The following is a 25,337-nucleotide window of genomic DNA, read 5'->3' as shown; positions in this document are numbered from 1 at the left end:
TAGGGCCATTCTGGAAGAAACATTGCTTCCATTTGCTCGTGCAGCCTTTCGAGGAAACTTTGTCTTCCAAGATGACAATGCACGGCCTCATCGTGCTCGCATGATCCAACACTTTCTTGCTGACCGTGGTGTAGAGCATACGGAGTGGCCTGCCATGTCCCCGGATATGAATCCGATAGAGAACTTGTGGGCAGAATTAACGCGTCAAATCGACCACATGGACCAGCGGCCGACCTCTGTGCGTGAATTGCAGCAGGCTATTGTCACTGCATGGCAAGCGATTCCTCTCCAAACCTTGGCAAATCTCGTGAACAGCATGCCTCAACGTGTACGTGCTCTCCTGAATGCTCGTGGGGGTTACACGAAGTACTGAACTGTAATTTTACTGTCCGTAATCCCAGTCGTAATTTAACTTTTGTTTTTGTGAAAAATTTTTTTGGGTAATGTGCAAAATAAAGAGATACTTCTGGAAAACGTACAGAAGTTTAACACAGGACTGTCCATGAATGTCAAATATATGGTTTTTGTTTCTTTTAAAGGTCACATTAACAAAATCTAGAATAATTTCAACATAATTCCAATGAACTTTTGGTTCGAAGACATCTTGAAAAGTAAGTTCACCCCCACAAAAAAAATATTCCATATTAAATGCCAAGTCTGTATATGAATATTCATAAAAGTGCATGTTGAAGAGTAAAACATGGTTTCGACCTTGTTCACTACCTGGCACACAGTTTGACCACTGAGAAGGTAGTTTAGACCATGTCCCGGTGCGCAGGTGCGCCACGTTGTGTATTTATGCCCATGACAGGTTGGCAGGCCTCGTTCACGGGAAGCTGAACAGGTGTTATTTGCTCACGAAGTCCGTGTGCCATATTTCACACCGAGTCCTCTCACCGTGCTCACTGCTTGCATCGTTCATCGATATAATAATTAGTTTTGGAGGAATAATAAGATTACTGGTTCAATGACCCGAACGAGGCATCGGATTCCCTGTTGTTCGTTCCCATGGGATCGCGTGTTCAACGAAAGCAGGTGATTCGCGTCGTGTGAGCTTATCAAGACGATTGCACAAACGAGGCGAATGGGTTTAATCCGAGGGAGGGCGAGTGTAACGTCCGTTGGTCGAGCGAGCACGATGTGCGTACTGTAAACGTGCTGACACTGTATGCACATGCACGTCGGGTTTCCGGGACCGTGAGGGCCGAGCACAAACCGCTCTTTTCGCGCCTAAAATGCACGCGCTTCAGGCGGACGGTGAGACCGAACCGAGGGGAAAGGGGAGGGGACGACCGGTAGGGATGGGAATCGGAGGAAGGTGGGAGGAGAGGGAGGAGGGACAGGGACGGATGTGGGAGAAGGATTTTCCGGGATATCAAGAGGAGCGCTCCTCGCAGATGAACGTGCGCAGCTGCGAGAAGAGCCCCGGCGCGAAGGTGCTGCTGAGCAATGGCGCTACGAGGCGGCTGGAGTAGAGCGTCGCCCGTGTTTCCTGGGGAGCGGGAGTCCAGGGTTCGAGCCTCCGGTCGATCCATGGAAGCCGAGCACCGCCGATGAGACGGGACCTGTGCGCTCATCGTTCGCTCCACCAGTCATTAGATGCGCTGCTGCTCTTGAACAATCTGCTTCCCTCCACCATCCAGGTCGTCGGCGCAAAATTCCTCAAAGGGCGATGTGTCGGTGGCTCGTCGTGTGAGGGACCGTGAGAGGGACCGTGAGGGGACCGTGAGGGGGACCGGCCCGGTGTCCGTTTGGAACGTTCGCGGGGATGCAGAGGCTCATCCTGGCCGCGGCCACCATCTCGGCCTTCGGCTCGGGGTCCGTCCCGCCGTTCCCAGACCGTGGGTCTTCTGTGCCCCTGGAACCCGCCCTGATGTACCTGCGCTCAGGAAACGCCTCCTGGCTGGCCATGGTCAACTGCAGCAAACGCTTTGAACTGAAACTCTGGGGAAGCCGGGGACCCGCGGGGGGAACTGAAGCCGGCGTTGCGCGGGGTGCTCGACTCCTTGACTGTGGCTGCGAAAACGCTCGCACGGATCTCTGAAACGGGCAGCCGGTCGACGAGGCGAGACCGCGACTGGCAGCTCTCGTTGCTCGCCGGCGTTCTGGAGAGTGAACCGAGCTTGCGCAGGGCCGTCCTCGCAATGGGTAGCCCGCCCGCTCTGCTGCAGGCCATTCGAAGCGAAGGGACCACCCAGGTCGACGAGCCTCTTCCACAGGGCTACCGCTCTTGGTACAAAGGCCTCGTGCACCTAAGAGAGCGGGAAACCCGCGGCCGGCGTGCCGGGAACGCGAGCCAATCCTCTCGTGTCGAGCATGAATGGTTCCCGCCTTTTTTGGACTGCGAGCTCGGCCGGTACACGAGTCGGTGGCAGCAGCCCTCTTGGTGCCCCCTGTATACCTCCGGTGGAACGGACAAGTCACAGCTCGGTGAGTTCAGGTTTTCTCCCTGACACTCCCACTCCCTCCTCCAAGGGATTCCTGCTGGGGAAAACCATGTGAATCCCTCCACGTTGGCACACCACCCCTCCCTCACTGCCAGCTCTCTTCCCAACGCTAAGCCTCCGATTGTTCAGGTCTACAAAATACGTACTCAATAGTCCAAGAAACATAAATATTTAAAGAATTTTCAATGCAGTATATTTGTCGACATAGTTTGCAACAAAGTATATAAACGTATTTATTCATTGTAAAAGTACACCTCGTCATACTTACCTTTAGGTGTGTCTTGGCCAATGGTGAGTTTGTCGTTCATCTAACGCATTTAACACCAGGGAGCTAAAGCATCCGAAACCGGATCAGGTTCACCTGATTGGAAACCGCGGAGAACGCTTTTATCTGTGAAACGAGCAACGTGTTGACGTCATACAGGTGTGAATCCATCCTGGCACGTCAGCGGGTAAGTCGCGCGCCATTGACCGTGTATGTGAAATGTGCACAGCGTCCGTGTAGCTTTCAGCACCCCACCGGTGTGGACAGCACCGCATCAGGATTCAGCAATGCGGTGTGTGAACAGCACCTTGAGAGGTGCGCCAATTCGATTATATATATATATATATATACTACCAGAAGTACCCGGCGTTGCCGGGCGGGGGCAGGGGGGGGAGGGGGGAGGGGGAGGGAAGAGGAGGGGGGTGAGGAGGAGGGGAACAGGGGAGAGGGGGGGAGGAGGAGGAGGAGGGGAACAGGGGAGAGGGGGGGGGAGGAGGGGGAGGGGGGGAAGTGGAGGGGGAGGAGGAGGGGGAGGGGGGGAAGTGGAGGGGGGAGGAGGGGGGAAGTGGAGGGGGAGGGGAAGGGGATGGGGGAGGGGGAGGGGAGGGGGGGAAGGAGCAGAGGGGGGGAAGGGGACCAGAAGGGGGGGGGGGGGGAAGGGAAGCAGTCAGAAGTGGAAGCTCTTTTGCAGAGAATTTATATCTTAGGGGGGAGGGGAAGGGGGGGGAGGGAAGGGGGGAAGGGGGAGAGAGGGAAGGGGGGGGGAGGGATGGTGGGGGAGAACCGGGGGAGGGTGGGAAGGGGAGAGGAAGGGGAGTGACTCACCTTTCTGAGTGAATGTGGCTCACGTTTGAGTGAATGTGGCTCACGTTTCTGAGTGAATGTGGCTCACGTTTCTGAGTTAAGTGTGATGCCGATATGGAAGAAGAAGAAGCCATACTACCAAATTCGTACACTTCCGGAATTTTGATTTATTTGTATTCAAATGCCTGGAATTATTTTGTATTTATTTATGCGAATGTGCACTTGTATATAACTGTCATTCATTTTAAAAGGCTTCGGCACTATCGAGCGATTTTTTTTATTTTTTAAATTTATTAATTAATTTATTATTATTATTTTTTAACTCCAAAAAAACGAACGTTTTTTTTTTTTTTTTACTCCAAAAAAAGCTTCTTCTTTTTTTTCCCCCTATAACACTCCCTCACTGATGAACCTCTGAAAGTTTGAAAGATTCGTTCAGCCATCTCTGAATAAAACACAGAACACACAGACAACTCGCGTTTATATATATATATAATATATATATATATATATATATATATATATATATATATATATATATATATATATATATATATATATATAAATAAATCGGGATTTAAATTTAATTCAAAAAATTGATCCAGACGTCTATTCTCTTTCAAACATTCAAACCGACAGAGGTAGTTATTTATCACAGCATCTGTAGAATTTTCACCCTTTTACTCAACTCCGTTTCGCTGTTATTTGGTGGAGCAAGAAGTCAACTGAGCTTTATAGATATTTATATGTACTAGGGCATTGCCCGTACTATATCTATATCTAAAATTATATCCCCCCCCCTCTATTTACATGAAATGGTTTGGTCCAAAGCGAACGGCTTCCGGAGTTGGTAAAGAAATCGCCATCGCGTGCACAAACGCGCAGGAAAGCGAATGAATCGCAAATTCGTTTTTATTAGTTTTAAAACATAGTTTAACGCCAACATAGCGCCAACATAGTTTGCAAACGTGAAATAAATGAATACGCTCTCAAATGTGCCATCCGAGGCAGAGTGTGTCCGCCACGTTCGGCACACGCGATAGTTCGCTGCTCTCTGATTGGTTGAATCGTTTTTTGGACATAGCTCGGTAAGTAATTGTCCGATTAATATGAAACCTTGAAAAGGCACATCCTCGGGTCCCCAGCAATATACCTGGCAAGTTAAAAGTATATCGGACCCGTGGTTGTCGAGAAACAGCGGTCACAGACAAACAAACGTACAAACGTACAGAGATTACTGGAATTATAAGATAGATATACTAGCAGCAGAAGTACCCGGCATTGCCGGGCGGGGGAGGAGGAGGGGAGGGGGAAGAGGAGGGTGAGGGGAACGGGGGGGGAGGGGGGGAGGGGGAAGCGGGGGAGGAGGAGGGAGGGGGAAGAGGAGGGGAGGGGGAATGGAGGGGAGGGGGAAGGGGGGGGAGGGGGGGGGGAGGGGAAGGGGGGAGGGAAGGGTGCGGGGGTGCCCAGGGGAAGAAGGGCCCCTCCCCTCCCCCTCCCCCCCCTTTCCCCTCCCCCCTCTCCCCTCCCCCTTCCCCCTCCCCCCTCCCCTTCTCCCCCTCCCCCTCCCCCCCTCCCATCCCCTTCCCCCTCGTTCCCCTCCCCTTCTCTTCCCCCTCCCCTCCTCCTCCCCCTTCACACCAGGGGGGTTGACTCAGCCTGTCATCCCACCGAGGTCGGAAGTCGGAACTCATTGTCGTCAAATAAATGTAGCCTGTATGTTTCACTCTTTGTCACATGCCGTTGGTCCCATGTCAATCGGATGAAGTTGAAAAATTAACGTTACGAAGGTTCTCTGGGACGTACTGATTCCGAATAATGAAGTTGAAAAATTAACGTTCCGAAATACGCTAATTACGCCAACAGAAGCGCTGGAGGGAGCACTGCGCTCCCTCCCTTAGATTCCCTCCCTCTTCTGCTAGCGCTAATTACGCGTAACACACTAATTTTAAAACCCGAAGTTTTTTTAATTTTAAGGTGTGCTGTAGTCAGAAGCGCTAGAAGCGCTGCGCTCCCTCCCTTCGAATCCCTCTCTCTTCTGCTAGTGCTAATTATGCGTAATACGCTAATTTTAAAACCCGAAATTTTTTAAATTTTATGTCTCCGTGACATTCCTGGGACCATCCCGAGTCGAACAGTACTTTCCGCTCGCAAATCCGTCCACGGGTTCTCGAGATCTTAGAGATTGTAGATACATACATAGATCAGGATACAGACACAGAGGCCAACTCTACTTTATATATATAGATAGATATATATATATATATATATATATATATATATATATATATATATATATATACACAGTGGAACCTTGACTTACGAGTGCACCAACTTACGAGTTTTCCGAGATACGAGCCGTCGCTTGGGCGGTTTATTGCTTTGAGATGCGAGCCGAGATTTGAGTTACGAGCTTTCGCCACCCGCCACCAGGTGGGTTCCGGTCACGTGGTTATCTTGCCGTGCAAGTATCTCTGCCGTATATCGCTGCTGCTTTGTTTTCGCATTTTGGTTATTTTGGAAAATTTCTTAGTTTTAACCATGGGTCCTAAGAAATTGAGTGCCAAGGGAAGAGAGGATGATGTGCTTGGATATAAAACACGCAATCGTCGAAAAACATGAGCGAGGTGTGCGTGTTGTCGATTTGGTGAGGCGGATGTGAAGGCAGCTGAAGATTTTATTATAACTGAGAAGAAGAAGAGGATGATGTGCTTGGATATAAAACACGCAATCGTCGAAAAACATGAGCGAGGTGTGCGTGTTGTCGACTTGGTGAGGCGGATGTGAAGGCAGCTGAAGATTTTATTATAACTTTTGCCGAACTGATAGAAGCCGAACGATACATCCCCCAGCAAATCTTCAACTGTGACGAGACAGGGCTCTTCTGGAAAAAGATGCCGAGGAGGACGTATATAACGGCAGAGGAGAAGAGCATGCCAGGCCACAACATGTTCAGAGTGCCGGCGATAGCTCGCCTTCTCTTTGTGGAAAACACGGTACTGAGAAGAAGAAGAGGATGATGTGCTTGGATATAAAACACGCAATCGTCGAAAAACATGAGCGAGGTGTGCGTGTTGTCGATTTGGTGAGGCGGATGTGAAGGCAGCTGAAGATTTTATTATAACTGAGAAGAAGAAGAGGATGATGTGCTTGGATATAAAACACGCAATCGTCGAAAAACATGAACGAGGTGTGCGTGTTGTCGACTTGGTGAGGCGGATGTGAAGGCAGCTGAAGATTTTATTATAACTTTTGCCGAACTGATAGAAGCCGAACGATACATCCCCCAGCAAATCTTCAACTGTGACGAGACAGGGCTCTTCTGGAAAAAGATGCCGAGGAGGACGTATATAACGGCAGAGGAGAAGAGCATGCCAGGCCACAACTTGTTCAGAGTGCCGGCGATAGCTCGCCTTCTCTTTGTGGAAAACACGGTGAGATCCTTAACATCCAACAACTAATGGGACGCAAACGGGGCGCCCAGTTTAGCGGTACACACATTGATGAATCACCCTGCCTGTGATTCACCCATGACAGGTTATAGCTGGGTCGGGATTCAAACCCAGGCTGGACAGTTTAGAGTCAAGTGTGCGTACCTCCAGTCCAGGCCATCCTGCCAACTTGTATGCTGCATACAGGTGAAATATAAAGCGCGAGATATTTTTATAAATACTGTATATTAAAAAAAAAATTGGTGTGGTTTTTGGCGGGCTGGAACGGATTAATAGCATTTCAATGCATTTTAATGGGGAAATTTGATTTGAGAAACGAGCAAATTGAGTTACGAGCTCGGTCACAGAACGAATTAAACTCGTAAGTCAAGGTTCCACTGTATATATATATATATATATATATATATATATATATATATATATATATATATATGTATATATATATATATATATATCTATCTAATTAGTCCCCTACCTGGAAGGGACTTTGCTCTCCGTCTTCTGTCTGTCTGTCGGTCCATCCGTCACACCTGTTGTATCTGAACTTTATCCCCTTATCCCTTAACATATTCAACGGAAACTCGGTACATGGCTTCATTATGATAAGTTGCAGAACAAGTTTGAGTTTCAGAGCATTTTGTCAATTTTTCACGTAGTTATTCCCTTTTTGCTTGGAACAATAAATAACCTTTATTGGGACATGTATTGCAAAGCAATTCTCCCTCTTGTTATCAACTTGCTTAGGGTTTTTTTTTTCTTTTTCTTTAGAGGAGCGAGGCTCATGGAAGGGCTAGGTAAGCTTTCATCTGCAGCTCAATGGAATACTGTTCTACCCTATGGGCCGGTGCTCCTGCCTCACACCTAGCTCGGCTTCATGCTGTTGAAACCAAAGCTTTCAGAATCATTGGAATCTCCCGCGATGAAGCTAACTATGAGGGCCTTTCACTTACTCACCACAGGCAGGTTGATGGTCTTTCTATCTTCTACCGACTCCTCTCCGACCAAGCTCCCCCAGCTCTCTCTGTGCTCTGTCCCCCAACTATTCCTACAGGTCACACAAGATCTGCCAGAAACCCTCTTATGGTTAAACTGCCAAAATCAAGACTCTCTGCCCACCTTCACTCCTTCATTCCTCTTTTCTCCCACCTCTGGAACAAACTCCCTCACTCTCTTCAATCCCACTCCTCCCTCCAGGTCTTTAAAAGAGCTGTTCACCACCATCTCTTATCTTTCCCCTTCCAAAACCTTTATATTTTCTACCCCCGTTAATACACCCCAAATCCACCTTTTTCAATCTCCGACTTCATTCCCGAAATTCATAGTAGTGTCCACTTGTTTTGTACCATGTACCCCTTCGCCCCCCCCCCCCACTCCTCTGCTGTCCCAGCCCTCTCCCTCCCGCAGATCTCTCGATGTCCCTGCTCTCTACTGTTGTTGTGCTTGTGTGCTTCCCTCTCTCTCCCCCCCTCTTCTCTCCCGCTCCCTTTATTATACGTTTTATGTGTCCGTTTGTTTTTGTGTCCAATGTGTTAGCTCAAACATGAGCCTCGACTTTGCGTACAAAAAAAGAAGAAGGTAAAACGGGCTCTATCCCTCACAGGTTATTACAAGGTGCACACGGTCTGCCGGTAACGCTCTTGTTAACCTCCTGTTACGTGTTCCTCCCCGACCTCCTGGTCTCCGACCTCCTCCTCCTCCTCTCCGACCTCCTCCTCCGACCTCCTCTCCTCCTCCCCGACCCCATACCTCCGAAGCCCGGGAGGAGCCACGGCAGAAAAATATATGTTATTCCGTGTCGAAATCAATATGGAAACCACACCAAGAGTTATCCACAACCAAAGAATATATTAAAGGGTACACAGGAATCATGATACAACAAAGCTAGCAATCAACCATACAATCCATATCTTAAGATGGTACCATCTTATCTAGTAACTTAACTCAAACTCACGGCACTCCCAGGGAATGGAACCGAGCAGTCCTCAATGTCTCTATAACTCTCCAAGGCGAAGTTGATTCGCTCCAGCGATCGTTGGAACAATATCCGATCAAGATCAATCGAGGCGTAGGCGGTCGAAGCGACACAGAAGTCACGTGCTCCAACACCCAGCAAACTCGCGGTAGAATGGACAATCCCCAAAGACGTGCCGTTCAATCAGCAAACCGCCGTGTAATCTTCAAACGCCGCTTTAGTGCACAGCCCTCCCCGGCAGACCACCAGAGGGTAAGACCAGCCTGTTGTGAAAAACCAATCGAGTTCACAACATTAGTCCATCTGTTGGTTTAATTCCATTAAGACCTTTGACATAATTCTGTAAATACAGGAAATGCAATAGGAATAAGGTTTGGCATCACATAGGTCAATCCATAACATTCAATGCAAGCAAGCTTAATATTCTATGCAGGCGTACCGTTAGCGAGTCTACGAGGTGTAACATGTCACAGGAGAAGTCCCCTGAGCACCGGCCGCAGCGGGTCTTATAGCCGCGCCCCTAGCGGTGTCAGCGAGCAACGAGCATCACCTGGGTTCAGCATTAATACGAATACGATTTCACGACATTCTCCCCACCGTTAGAATTACACTGCAGAGCGGCTAGAATCGAGCGAGCGTCAGCATTAACAGGGTGCGGAATATGGTATCAGTCGACCCAACCGTACCGGTCCGGGCGGCGAATTTCTCTGCCAGCACGCGTCCGAAATTCCCCGGGTACGGCATCACGTATCCCAGAGACCCCGGCGTCGGAGGAGCTACCGGAGTCAGGGGACGAAGGGGGTACCGCCAAGCCTTCGGGCACGGGTAGATGTGGCGAAGGGAGGGTCGGCAGACTGTCAGCGACGGAAGAGTCCATAGTCTCATAGATTGGTTCGATCGGTGCATCCGATTCCCTACAAGGGTCGGCGACCCCACATGGGGCAAGATGACGTACGGAGACAGTGGTCTCACGTCCATCAGCCGTCATCACACGAGCATGCTCAGGATTAGCCTGGAGTATCTGCACTTTGTCCACTAAGGGGTCGTACTTGCTCGTGCGAACCGCCCGTTTGAGGTAGGCCGGCCCGGGCTCAGCGAGCCAACTGGGTAAAGACAGTATACACCCCGTGCTCCTTGGATGGTGGAAAAGTCTCTCGTGGGGAGTCTGGTTGGTGGCCGTACACAGTAGAGCCCTGATCGAGTTCAACGCCGCAGGTAGTGACCAAGCCCATTTATCGAGGCCCCGGCCGAGGGTCCGGAGGTTGAGCATGACGGCCCTCCATATAATCCCGTTGAAGCGTTCGATCTGCCCATTTGCCTGGGGTCTGTACGGCGTGGTGTAACTAAAAGCGATGTTATTTTGGAGCAGATAGCCTCGCACTTCCTGAGACAAGAAGACCGCACCCCGATCAGTATGCACATAGGCCGGGTACCCGAACATAGAGAACAAATTCTGTAAGCATCGCATTACCGTGGCAGCAGTCATGTCCACGCACGTATAAGCGAAGGGAAATCGCGAGTACTCATCGACGATAGTGAGCAGATAGCGAGAGTTACTCGACACCGGCAATGGGCCCTTGAAATCCATCGCCAAGCGTTCCCACGGCCTCGTAGCCCTAACCAGAGTCCCCATGGGAGGGTTATAGAAACGCGGTTTGATTTCCGCGCATATAGCACAGTCGCGACAGATACGGCGGATATCGTCAATCGAGTATGGTAGATTGCCGCGCCGCACAAAATGAGCGAAACGCATTACGCCTGGATGCCCCGCAGTGGCTTGCAGCGTGCGTAGGCCCTCCAAAGTGGCGATACCCGCGCACGTAACCGGTCTCGATAAGGCGTCGGCGGCCTGGTTATCCTTCCCCGAACGCAACACTTTGCTGGTCCGTGATGATTTGGAAACATCGCCCGAGTAAGTACGGGCGCCATCGCCGAATAGACTCGACGATCGCATACGCTTCCTTTTCGACAGACGAATGGCTCCGCTCAGCGGAGGTAAGAGTCCGTGAAAAAGCCACCGGACGCCCTCCTTGGGAGAGGGTCGCCGTGATGGCCTGATCCGAGGCATCACTTTCGAGGACGAAAGATCCGCTCTCGTCGATCGTCGCCACAGCGGCACTGGCGATGTCGGCCTTAAGGCCTCCAAAGGCCGCTAATGCGGCCGGACGCAGAGGGAATGTGTCGCAGGCCACAAGGGGGCGAAGTTTCGCGGAGAAATTTTGGACCCATTTTGAGTAATGGGCGAATAGCCCGAGGGCGCGCTTCAGGGACGCCCGATCGCTGGGAGGGGCCATGTCGAGCAAAGGTCGCAGACGCTCCTTATCCGGAGCGACAGAGCCATGGGTCACGGTGTACCCCAGAAGATCTATCTTGCGTAGAGAGGATTGACACTTAGCCTCGTTCATGGTTAAGTGATACCTCTGCGCGACCTCGAGGAAGCGCTTCAGATTAGCATCATGGTGCCCTTGGTCATACCCACAAACCGTAAGATTGTCTAGGTAGACGAAAACATCGGTTAAGTTCTCCCTCGCAATGAGGTCATCCATGGCCCTCTGGAAACGGGTGACCCCGTTCGTCACCCCAAAAGGCAATCGAGTAAACTGGTACAACCGTTGCCGTGACTCAAACGCGGTATAGATACGAACTGCCCGAGATGGGGATCTGATGGTACGCACTACGGAGATCGAGAGTGCTGTAGACCGAGTACTGGGCCACTTGTCGCACCAGCACGTCCATCCCCAGAAGGGGGTAGGCATCCAGCTGTGTAAAGCGGTTAATCGTTTGGGAATAGTCGATTACCATGTGTCTGCGGTGTGCATCGCTTCGCACCACCAAGACCTGGGCTCGCCACGGCGACCGGCTAGGTTCTATGATACCGTCTTTCAAGAGCTGTGCCGTTTCGTCCGCAATGAATTGCATGTCTGCTCGAGGGTAGCGCCGTGATTTTACCGCTACAGGGGTACAGTCGGAGGTTAGGTTGGGGAACAGCGAAAGCGGCTGGATTTCCATTTTCGCTAGGGCACACACAGCAAGCGCGTCAGCCCCCACAACAAGCGTGTCAGGCCCACCAAACTCCATTTCCAGACGTCCATGTCGCTTAAGAAAATCGTGTCCTAACAGAATATCAGCACATAAAGCAGGTAAGACCATAAGGTGTACATCTGGGAAAACCCGTCCCTTTATCATGAGTTTCAATCGGCATTCCCCCCTTCGTGCTGAGTCGAAGTCCCTGGGAAACCATGAAGATCCGTCTCGTAGACCTCAAGACCTGCCAACCATGCCTGTGCACTAGTCGCTGGTCGATAAAACTATCCGTAGACCCTGTATCCACCAAAGCACGCACACAATGGCCCTCGACCATGAGGGGAATAAGGGCTTGAGCCAGGCCGGACGAGCCTGCTGGGAGTGGGACCGAACCTCCCGAGTGGGTCGGCCTCGCCTCGCGGGTGGATCCTATGCCAGCGGCAGTTGTCCGGGCATCAGAGGGTGCCCGTGGAGTCTCGTATGAGTTGTCAGGGTGTGTTCCCATGCAATCTGCAGTTTTGCGGTCGTTGCCGGAGTATTCGTTGTTCATGGGGAATCCGTTAAAGCCATCAGAGAGCTTTCCCATGCATTCCGTTGCTTTGCGATTCAAAATCGCCGTTTGATGAGTATGGGCCTCCGTAGTATTCGAAATCGCCGTTTGACGATTCAAAATCGCCGTTTAATGAGTATGGGCCGCCGTAGTATTCGAAATCGCCGTTTGACGAGTGTGGGCCACCGTAGTTGGTACCGAACCCGTGTCGCCGCCAGTGGACGCTGTACGCTCTTGAGAGACACGACGAGAACGTACCGCTGGGGCTTGGCGAGGCTCCAAAGCCCCTCGCGTGGCCCGGAGTCTGGTCAAGGACGCATGTGCCGTGCCCGATTGAGGATGAGACTGTTGTGGCTGTTCGGTGTCTCTCGCCAAGGTCGATTGAGCGACCAGGGGCCCACGAGGAGGGACCCTGTCCATCAAAGCCGGGTAAGGCGCCGCGTTCCGAGCTCGGCTCGTAGGGTTGCTGGCGTCGTGATAAGAGCAAATGCTGAGCATACACCGGGCGCTTTTCCTTTATGTACAATCATTTGAGCTCCGCAATAGCGAGGTCGTACGTTGCACATTGTGCAATACTGTTGTACACCTTGTAGTCGACTTTGGAGTGCAGCGTTGCTAGCTTCGAGGCAGCCGTCGGCTCGGTCTCAGGCTCAGCGAAATGGTTCTCCAACGTTTTCAGCCAGTGCTTCAGTTGCAATCCACCATCCGAGGCTTGCGGGTCGGCGCAGAATTGTGTGACCAACAGCGTCTTGTTGCCAGCCATGTCCGTAGATCTTTAATGGAATTAAGTGTTGTGAAAAACCAATCGAGTTCACAACATTAGTCCATCTGTTGGTTTAATTCCATTAAGACCTTTGACATAATTCTGTAAATACAGGAAATGCAATAGGAATAAGGTTTGGCATCACATAGGTCAATCCATAACATTCAATGCAAGCAAGCTTAATATTCTATGCAGGCGTACCGTTAGCGAGTCTACGAGGTGTAACATGTCACAGGAGAAGTCCCCTGAGCACCGGCCGCAGCGGGTCTTATAGCCACGCCCCTAGCGGTGTCAACGAGCAACGAGCATCACCTGGGTTCAGCATTAATACGAATACGATTTCACTACACAGCCGACGCGACAAAAACCTTTTCCGATGAACGCAGCGCGCGGGGCAAAATGGAGGACGGCTCTCACTCGAGCCGGAGCCTCTAGGCAAGGATTCTCCGGAACCTCAATGCCGATACCAGACTACGCAGGTTCCTCAATACTCCGGCGATAACACCTATCGCACGAACTTCCTTTCAAGGTCTCAAAGTTCACTCGCGACGTTCGCTCGACCACACCCGTAACGGAGCTTCGACACGCGTCTTCCCCGACCTTTGCCTCATGACCTCTTCTTCTTCGCTCGACGCCTTCCGGTGCACGATCCGATTTCCTGTTTGATTTTTACCATGAGCGCTTTTAACCTTTTAATCACAATAACCATTTCCTTTAAACAACAATAATCGCCGTTTCCTTCCAACCCCGATAAGAATAATAATGCCTAACCAGAAATGTTTCACGTGGATGAAAACCACCACCACGGAAGGGCCGAATCCGTAACACTCCCAACATGCAGGCTCACTGCTTACCTCCACTCATTTGTTCCTCTTTTTTTTCACCTGTCGAACCATCGTCCCATTCTTACCTCCAAGGCTTCAAGACAGCCATTCACCACTATGTCGGGTCACCCCCCCCCCCCCATCTGTACTCATAATCTTCTACCCCGAATGACCCCATTCCCAAGCACTCCCTTTTTCCAGGTTATTGTGATTCTCCTCCATCTCCCTCCACTTCGTTTGTTAGTTGTCAGTTGATTTGTTCCTTTTTCTGTTTTATCCCCGCTTTCCTCTTCTCGTCATGTTCCATTCAGCTTGTGTGTCGCTTGTTCCCCCCATGTGTCCTTCTCTCCCCCCTCCCTCCCCCCCTTGATCTCACTCTCACTTCTACTCTGCTGTTGGTTGGTGTTTCCCCCTTTCCATTGCCTGTTTCCCCCTTTCCACGGGCGTCTACCATGTATAGTATACAAAGGAAAAATGAAGTGACATTGTGGCAAACATTAAGGGAATGAATGAGCACTGAAACGTGCAAGTCGGTTGGGTTAGTTAAGGTTTTTGGGGGTAATGAAGATCATGGGTCACAATTGGGGATGCCAAGAGGTGATGGTGCAGTGCTTGCTTGAAGTCCTTATGGAGGGAAGAGTGAGACACAATGGCCTCTGGAAGGTGGTTCCATAGATAGGAGAAGCAACAACACACAACAACAACATGCATTTTAAGGCCATTTTCCCTGCTAGAGCGGAGGTTAGCCTTGACGATGACGATCTTGATCTTGATGACGATCTTGACGATGACCCCATGACGATCTTCTCCATTTTGGCCTATTTTCTGCATCTCTCCTTGTTAACCCCCTTGCCCGCATTTCTTCTTCCACCATCTTTAGCCACGGGGGCCGTGACATTTTATGTCTTATTCTTGTTAAATCGTCAAAACGAAATTCCAATGTGTACTTCAAAGAGTGAGTTGGGGTCAGAATTTCTGGCGTATTTGAGCATGTGAGATCAAAAGATAGCTCCTCATCACAGGTCTGTATAGGAGAAGATGTATAGGAGAAGCGAGGGATGAAATAGTTGAGATGTGCTGTCGTCTTGGATTTTTGAAATTTAACCACAAGATTTTGCAGGATGGCCTAGAATCTAGATGTGTATGCACTCACCTTTGAGATGTCCAGCCTGGGTTCAAATCCCGACTGAGCTATAAACCGTCATCCTGGTGTCTCGCATATTGGGCGATACATCTACGCATGCATTGTTCATTGGAGGGATGCTAACCCGTGCACCCCGACTACCCAGAACTGGTCCTTGGTAGACATTTAAGATCCCACTGTATCGTTTGCGAAGAGTAGGCAAGTTATCGCCAGCACCCTGGCTAAATTAAATATTCCTGCCACCTTCAGTCAAACGCTGGTTCGTCTCGACAGCTGGTTTGTGAAAGACCCGCTAAAAACGTTCCGAGGACGACCACAAGAAGGTGGAAATAATTAGTCTGTTTCGGAAAATTAAGACGAATGAGTATTGATCATGTCAGTCGCTGATAGTGGCTTTTGAAGAGTTGGATAAAAAAGCAAATAGGGATTGGATTGCAAATAGGAAAAAGCAAATTACAAAGTGATTAATATACGAGTTAAATGAGTACAGAAAATGGACATTCAGCCCATCTCACCCGTGCTCAACCCTGTCCCGGCTGCAATCTTCATACCGAAGATGTGATATATATATATATATATATATATATATATATATATATACACACGAGTATAAAGCCCGTCAAAAATGACGGGTTGGTACAGTTTATTTGACGGTGCAGCCGCGTGAGCGTGCCAAAGTCTCAAGCCTGAGCCTAGTGTCAGATGTGCTTATATCTTCTTTATTTATTAGATACGAGCAAAAGTACCCGGCGTTGCCGGGTAACAATGAGTCGCTTCCTGACGGGAATATGAATGAGGAGGGGAGGAAAGGAGGGACGATGATGAGGAGGGGAGGGGCCGGGAGGAAAGGGGTGAGGGAGGCGAAGGGTGGGAAAGGAAGGGGGAAGGGAAAGGGGGAGGAGAGGGTGGAAAATAAGAAGGGGGGGGGGAGTGAAGGGAGGAAAGGGGGAGGGGAAAATTAGGAGGGTGGGGGGAAGGGAGAGGGGAGGGGGTGGAGAGGGTGGAAAAGGAGAATGGGGGGGGGAGGGGGAAGTGAAGGGAGAAAAGGGGGAGGGGGGAAATGAGGGTGGGGGAAGGGGGAGGGGAGGGGGTAGAGAGGGAGGGTGGGGATGGAGGGAGGGAAATGGTGGGGAGAAGGGAAGGGAGGGGGAAGGAAAGGGAGTGGAGTGGTAGGGGGAGAGAGAGGGGAGAGGACAGAGGGAGGATGGAGGGGAGAGAGGAGGGAGGGGGCGAAGAGGGTAGAGTCCCTTTATATACAGAGTTGCGACATAGAGGGTCCGGAAAAATCTAGTCACGTGATTGCGTGGAGCCATTTTGAGTCCATCGCGGACAGGATCAGGATCGGACGCATATCGGTCAGCGTTTTAACGTTCCCGCTGTACGCAGCGTTCTCATTCGTGTTTTACATCGATTTTACGACAAAATGACAGGTTGTAGCACCTGTGGGTGCACAAATAGAACGGAGAAGGGATTCAAGATGTATAGATTTCCATCAGATGCTAAAAGACGGAAAATCTGGGAGAACAGAGTCAGTCGTGTTGGATGGAAAGTAACTTCTTCGTCAGTTCTCTGCCAGGTCAGTGTGATGGTGGTAATGGTCCCATATGCGTATATTTGTTCTCGGTTTGAGTATTAATCATAAATGAGTTCAAAGCCTTTCACAATGGTCTCTGAGACTTTTGTAAAACAAATAATAAAATAAGTTTTATTTTTTGTACTTTCACATGGAAGATAAGATTATTGTCATTCAAAATTTTCAATGATGCTTCAGAAAGAATTTGCTAGAAACCAATTCATGCCAGTGATACAGTTGTATGCCACAACTGAGAAAGGGGGGGGGGGGGGGGGGCATGCATTGAATGTATGTATTTGTCTCTGTTGATTTGAATGTGTGAGGACATTAACTTGTGTTTGTGTGTGTGACTTTCAATTTATAATTTGTATGTGTGTGCATTAGCACATGTGTGTGTGTGTGTGATTGTAAATATGTAATTTGTATATGTATTAGAGATTGTGTGTGTGTGTGTGTGTGTGTGTGTGTGTGTGTGTGTGTGTGTGTGTGTGTGTGTGTGTGTGTGTGTGTGTGTGTGTGTGTGTGTGTGTGTGTGTGAGATAGAGGGAGAGAGGGGGCCGGGGGTAGGGGGGGCTAATCAATTTTTGGTGGGATTAATATATGATCGGCAACATGCAGCAAAGTTTAGATTAATAATTTAAATATGAAAATTAAACAAACACAAATATATACCCACACACGATAAACAAGGTCAAACAACTGCAGAAATACAAAGATAACTCTTAACATTGTATTGTATTGTACATGTACATGTATAAGTAGGGAGGTGAGAGTTCGAGTCTCGCTCTCGCCTCCCTGAAATTAAAATGAGGCTGAAATAAGCAGCACGTGTACCTGTCTAGTTCATTCCTTCTTTGTCATGGTTCTAAATGTCTGTGACTGTTAAATCACAACCAGCTCTGTGATTTTCTTCTTTATCATATGGCTCTTAGTTGTCATAAATCTTCTATTTTGTCATCTTCACATAATTTGTTCATTATCAACATGGAAAAGACCATTCCCATCTCTCATACATAGAGAACATAATGGAATACACGGTTCAATGCACTAGCGCCATACGGTGGCTCCGCACTGAATGGACTCAAAATGGCGTCAAATCGTTAGTTGTCGCTACTCTCTCTATAAAGGGACTCTAGAAGAGGGGTGGGGGAGCAGGGAGGAGAGAGAGAAGGGAAAGGAGGATGCAGCGAGGTGGGGGGGGGGGGGGGGGGGAGAGGAAGGAGGAAGGGGAAAGGGGGAGAGTGACTATATCACACAAAAATGTTCGTCATTGAAAAAATGGGCAAGTGAAAACAAAAAGGCAGCTCCATCTACTGTAACGCCATGGCTTGCAAAAGCAGCCTGAATAGTGTTCACCAAGTGGTGGTTCACCTCAAGCATATTCAAAAAGGGTGTTATAATACACCTGAACTTCCCCGGCCTTGTGAGTAAAAAACAAAAAGGGAGCTCTGTCTACTGTAACGCCATGACTTGCAAAAGCAGCCTGAATAGCGTTCACCAATCGCTAGATATGGTAAATTTGGTCAGATTTAACTCGAGATTTGGACATTATTTAGTCTACAGCATCCAATCCTCATATCCGAATCCAGATTTTGATGATATGCTTCATTTATGTAATGGTATCGATCTTGTTTCCAAGGCAAGGCACGTTTGAGTAGGCCGAAACAAAATGGCGGCTTAAGAACCCATCGAGGTGCAGTGGGCTGACCAAGATGGCGGGCCGCCATAGTAAGCCACCACATCGGGTTTTTTTTCTTATATGCACCTCGTTAATCATCTTCAAAAAGGGTGTTATAACATACCCAAACACCCAGTTTTCATTCTTGCAATCTGTTGGAGGTCCAGGTGTATGCATGCAACGTTTGGGGCTGCTAGGTTTCATGGTTTTGGAGTTATGGAGGAGACAGACAGACAGACAGACAGACAGATGGACGGATGGCCGGACACTGCCTTTTAATTCATTGTAGATATAGCATGTGCCATGTTGTGAGGTGGTAGGGGGAAGGGTGACGTGTAGATAGAGGGAGGAGAATATAAGAATGGTAAAATGGAAGGGGAATAGTTCGGAAGGGCGAGGACGGACGTACTCGACAAACAAGCCAATGCACTTCACAGCATAGAATATGGGGTTTGGGTTGAGGGATTATTACCCCGCACGCGAAGTGATAAGCGGGGTTAAGCGATTGGTTCACTGTTTTTCTGACAGACATCAGTCAATGATCGAGGAACTATTAAATCAAATGAATGTCATATTTTGTCCATTAATCGGAAAACAAACCTGTAGACTGCAGTACTTTGGCTCTGAATTTGGCAAAATGTAAAGAATCTCGTCCCGAGTGCATGAGCAGAGAGGGGTAAGATAATATTTTTTTTACTCTGTCGACCTGTCTTGCAGTCAAACAAAATTGACAATCATTCCAAACATGAAACTTACTGTTTTTAGCCACGTCTGAGGACACAAACAGGCACGAATAACTAATGTAACGTGTTAGGTAGGGAGGTGTAAAAGATTGGTGGAAAACTTGTGAATGTTTATTTTTATGCAACCTTTAAAACCTTTATTTTATTTCAATTGAATTATATTCTTGAACACCGAAGAACACAAATCATCTTTTTGGTACTTTCAAAACCTACAGTTTTGCAGCACTTCGACAAAATATTACACCATTTTACGCCATCATGATCAATCAAATTTGCTGCTTGAGCTCTCCCAGCGTGGGGATATCGAGATTGACAAAATGGCAGCTCATGCTCGCAAATATAGGTTGTGTTTGGAAACACAAAGCAAGAGTTGAAAAGACCCTTCCATGTTATTTTGCTCAAGCTGCGTGGGGTAAGGTGTGTTATGACCGCTGTAGTTTTATTTATTTATTTGACAGCATCGGCAGGTGGCTGGGATTGAATGGACACGAAAAACGCATAAACCTATTAGATTAAGACACACACACACACACACACACACACACACACACACACACACACACACACACACACACACACACACACACACACACACACATACACACACATGGGCTGTTGATGTTTTTGCATGAATAAGATATTTTTTGGTGTGATCTCAAAAGAGGGGTTCCCATACAAAACAGGCCCAATAGATGTGCGACACTACTACTACTACTACTACTACTACTACTACTACTACTACTACTACTACTACTACTGCTACTACTGCTACTACTGCTATTACTACTGCTATTACTACTGCTATTACTACTGCTATTACTACTACTATTACTACTACTATTACTACGACTATTACTACTACTATTACTACTACTATTACTACTACTATTACTACTACTATTACTACTACTATTACTACTACTATTACTACTACTATTACTACTACTATTACTACTACTATTACTACTACTATTACTACTACTATTACTACTACTATTACTACTACTATTACTGCTACTATTACTACTACCACTGGTGCTACTATTACTACTACCACTGGTGCTACTATTACTACTACCACTGGTGCTACTATTACTACTACCACTGGTGCTACTACTTGTATGATATTCAATATTCTTAATCATCACATCTGGGAACCACACTGCGTTGACTCCAACCCACTAATTATACAGGTCGTTTGTGTGAGCTTGTGTTGAGCTCGGCTCGGTGTGCAAACCACCTTAGGCTCTCGACTCAAATGGGTATCATTGCAATGACTTGGTTGCACTGAATTGAGTCTGAAGATTTCCCAGGAAACTTCCACTTCAAAAGCAGTGTTGCCTCTCCACGATGTAAAATACAGTAACAGGTCACACTGGTGCAGGTGCACATGTAGACTTTATCAAGGCCTAGTGATGATTGCACCAATAAATCGTCCATTTTGTAAATCTCTTACCGAAGTGATTATTCGTTCCTGGTCGACTGATTATTCTTGGACTACTGTGAGTGTCTCGTTTGGACGACCCTTGTACGATTATCTCTTTGTCTTGTACGATTATCTCTTTGTCTTATACGATTATCTCTTTGTCTTGTACGATTATCTCTTTGTCTTGTATGACTATCTCTTTGTCTTGTACGATTATCCCTTTGTCTTGTACGATTATCTCTTTGTCTTGCACGATTATCTCTTTGTCTTGTACGATTATCTCTTTGTCTTGTACGAGTATCTCTTTGTCTTGTACGATTATCTCTTTGTCTTGTACGATTATCTCTTTGTCTTGTACGATTATCTCTTTGTCTTGTACGATTATCTCTTTGTCTTGTACGATTATCTCTTTGTCTTGTACGATTATCTCTTTGTCTTGCACCATTATCTCTTTGTCTTGCACCATTATCTCTTTGTCTTGCACCATTATCTCTTTGTCTTGTATGATTATCTCTTTGTCTTGTACGATTATCTTTTTGTCTTGCACGATTATCTCTTTGTCTTGTATGATTATCTCTTTGTCTTGTACGATTATCTTTTTGTCTTGCACGATTATCTCTTTGTCTTGTACGATTAACTCTTTGTCTTGTACGATTATCTCTTTGTCTTGCACGATTATCTCTTTGTCTTGCACGATTATCTCTGTCTTGCACGATTATCTCTGTCTTGCACGATTATCTCTTTGTCTTGCACGATTATCTCTTTGTCTTGTACGATTATCTCTTTGTCTTGCACGATTATCTCTTTGTCTTGTGCGATTATCTCTTTGTCTTGCACGACTATCTCTTTGTCTTGCACGATTATCTCTTTGTCTTGTGCGATTATCTCTTTGTCTTGCACGACTATCTCTTTGTCTTGCACGACTATCTCTTTGTCTTGCACGATTATCTCTTTGTCTTGTATGATTATCTCTTTGTCTTGTACGATTATCTCTTTGTCTTGCACGATTATCTCTTTGTCTTGCATGATTTTCTTTTTGTCTTGTGTGACGTGCTCCTCCCCAAACCCCCTGGTCACGGTGTACCCCCGAGCCCCGAGAGGAGTCACGGCAGAAAGATGTGTTATTCTGTGTCAAAGATCAATGGTGAAACCACACCAATTGTTACCAACAAACAAATATTGTATTAAGGTCACACAAGAATAACAACACAAAAACAATAGTAATCAATTGTACAACCAATATATATTTCCTATGATGGTACCATCAGGTTCGTACAATATAACTCACTGTGCTCCAAGTGAGTGAAAAGAAGAACATTCCCAATGTCTCTATTCCCGCATCAAGCCAAAGTCGTATTCCGGCATCAAGCCAAAGTCGTATTCCGGCATCACGCCAAAGTCAATCCCCCTCCAGTGATCGTCCGTACGATGTCGTATCGAGACCAGAATCCCATTGGGTTGACAGTTACACTGCCAAAGATGGGCGAAGGTGTCCTCGAGAAGCAATGGGGAAATCACACCTTTAGGTATGGATGTTTGACGGCTCTCAATCGGCGAACCGCAGATTTCCCACTCCAAAAGCCACATTACACACACACACACACACACACCAGATTAACGTCTGAATGCGGTGAAAATGGTTGAAGCGGTGAAAAACCTTGAGCGAAGCGCAAAGCGCGCGAGTCAAAATGGCTGACGGCCCATTCTCGAGGCGCAACGGCACTACGATGATTCTCCTCGGAATCAACCGCAAAATTTGACACGCAGGTTGATCTGTCATAGCGATAACAACTCTGTCGCAGGAATCCCTTTCCTGGGAAACCCAAAGTTCACTCGTGACTCTCGTTCGCCAATCGTTCGCTCCAGACCTCGAAGCAGCTAGGCTTCTTCTCCGACCCACTCGCTCCGCCTTTTTTTCCTCCTCTTCCTCTTCGTCGTCGTCCGGTTCCGGTTTCATTTAAAACATCAAACTTTTTTACCTTTTGAAAATAGTAATATCTATTTCCCTTAAATGACAACAATAATAGTACATGGAATCAAAAATGTTTACAGTGGATGAAAACCACAACAACGGAAGTGACGAATCCGTAACACTTCCCCCCCTCAAGAAAGAAAGTTTGAACATAGTGAAAACTTTCTTTGCAGGCAAAAACTCTTTTAACAAACCAAAGTAAAACTCACACCCAAATTATCAATTCACGTGAGCAACAATAATTAATATTCCCCAAAATAAAGCAACAAAACTTCCAAACAACCTACAGAGATTTCCAAAGTTAGTTCACTCTGGACAAAGCATCAGCAACGACATTGTCCCTGCCCTTTACATGCTCAATTTCCAAGTTGACTTCCTGCAAAGCCAAACTCCATCTCATCAACCTCTGATTTTTCATTTTTCATTTTTGAATGAAGGTTAAGGGGTTGTGATCAGAAATCCAAAGCAAAACAAATCTATAGCACTTTTTGAAGGAGGCTGAGCTGAGAGCCAGGTTTCATGGTGGTTGGGTGGTGAGGCCTGGAAGTATTCACTGCATGGATGCATTTAGGAACGTGGAGTTCACGGGTTAATCCCTGTAGGAATCTTGGCTCGGCTGCTCCTGAGCACTCAGTGCTTCCAACTCTTCTCTTGATCATTAAAATCATAATCACAGTTGTGGAGTCGGGTGCTGTAGTCACGTGAGTAGCGGTCCCCATCTCGGCTACCACCGTAATAGTCATCCCGTCGAGAGTTGCCAAAACTGCGCTGCTGCTGCTGGGAGCCTCCTTAGTAAACACACTGCGGCCGCCACCAAAACTACTACTCCCACCCCGGGAGCCATAGCCACCCCTGAAACTACCTCCACGTTTTCCTCCTCTGTAGCCCCCTCGACGCCCATGGCCTGCCTTCTCTACTGTTATGGTCCGGCCATCCAAATCCTTGCCATTCAAATCATTTTCTGCATCTTTGGCGTCCTTTGTGTTTTCAAACGTGACAAAGCCAAACCCTCTTGACTTTTGCCTACCCATAGCACGAGTCGCGGCACAGGATGGAAAGATTCCCGGAATCTCCTGCTCTAACTGTGCGGTGTTATTTTCCATACTAGGCCTTTCAACCAACATCGGAATACCAGAAACTCGACCACCGGCCAAATCATTCCCGAAAACAAAAGATTCCCTCTACAGGAAGAGTGGCTTGTAAACCAACAGTGACCGGTCCTGACACCAAATCAGACTTCGAATGGATGACATGAAGTGGAGCTTTAACATAGCCACCAACCCCCTGTAAAAGAACACTAACACCAGTTGCCGTCTTCTCTGACAATGGCAAAATGCCCTCAAGCATCAAAGATTGATGTGCTCCTGTGTCCCTCAATACCCTAACCGGTCTCGGGTTAGTTAAGTCTCCATCCAGTGTCACAAACCCCTCTGAAATAAAAGGTTTGTAACCCTCTTGAACAAGGTCGTTCTGTGATGCCGTAACTTTGGCATGGGAACCTTCACAAGGCACTGTCCTCCAAGGACGATTTCTCGCATTTGCCAATGCATTCAGAGTTGCACTAGTTTGACTCCGCTCCTGATTTTTCCTTTTCAGGGCGTAACATTGGGACATCAAATGCCCAGGTTTCTTGCAAAAAGCGCAAGTAGGCCCGGAGTTAAAACTCATGGTCTGCCTCGGGCCCCCCGGAAGATAAGTCTGTCTTGGAACTGTAGTCTTCTGATCCCTAAAATTCGCCGTATCAGATTTTCCCCCATAGTCATCTCTAGGCCGCCTCCATGAATATTTGTTCTCCGCCCCTGATTTACCATAACTACCCTGGCTAACTCTAGGCGGGAAGTTAGGTTTGTGGAACCCCATCCTGTGTGTCAAGGCACAGTCATCTGCCACGGTTGCTGCCTCATACAACTCTGGTACTTTCTTTTCATCCAGATGTACTTTAATGTCCGCGTGGACACACTGTTTGAATTCCTCCACCAAGATCAATTGTCGCAACAGGTTGAAGTCTTTCCCAATCCCCTTCGAGTCACACCACCGATCGAACATGGTTTCCTTCATTCTGGCAAACTCCACATGGGTCTCACTTTCCCTCTTCCTGGCATTCCTGAATTTTTGCCGGTAAGCTTCAGGGACCAATTCATAGGCTTTGAGAATGGTTTTCTTCACTATCTCATAATTTGCACATTGGTCAATCGGCAAAGCCGAATAGATATCTTGAGCTTTACCCACCCGAACACTTTGCACTAACATAGTCCAGGACCCCACAGGCCATTTTAGCATTTGAGCCACTTTCTCAAAGTGTAAAAAAAACTTGGCTAACTCCTTTTCATCGAAGGGTGGAACCAGCCTCACATGCCTACCAACATCCCAAGTGTTCTGACTAGTTGTCGAACTAGCCGGCATGGATACTACTTCTCTCCGTTCTCCCATTAATTCCAGCTCCTTGAGTTTAAGTTCCTTCTGATACTCCATGTCACGTTCCTTTAACTCCCTTTCGGCTCTCCTTTCCTCTGCTCTTCTTTCCTCGAGTTCTTTTTCAGCTCTCCTTTCCTCTGCTTTTAACCTTTCCTGGCTCTGCAGTTGCATCTCCATTTTCCGGAGCTCCACATTTTCTTTTTCCTCGGGTAACCAATCCAAGGCTACCTCTTTCCATGTTCCTTGTCCCACCAGAGATTCTACCACCAATGTCTGCATCTCTGC

The sequence above is a fragment of the Myxine glutinosa genome, chromosome 7 (assembly GCF_964187855.1).
Source record: "Myxine glutinosa chromosome 7, kmMyxGlut1.1, whole genome shotgun sequence".
NCBI lineage: Eukaryota > Metazoa > Chordata > Myxini > Myxiniformes > Myxinidae > Myxine > Myxine glutinosa.
Note: the sequence above shows the minus strand (reverse complement) of the source record.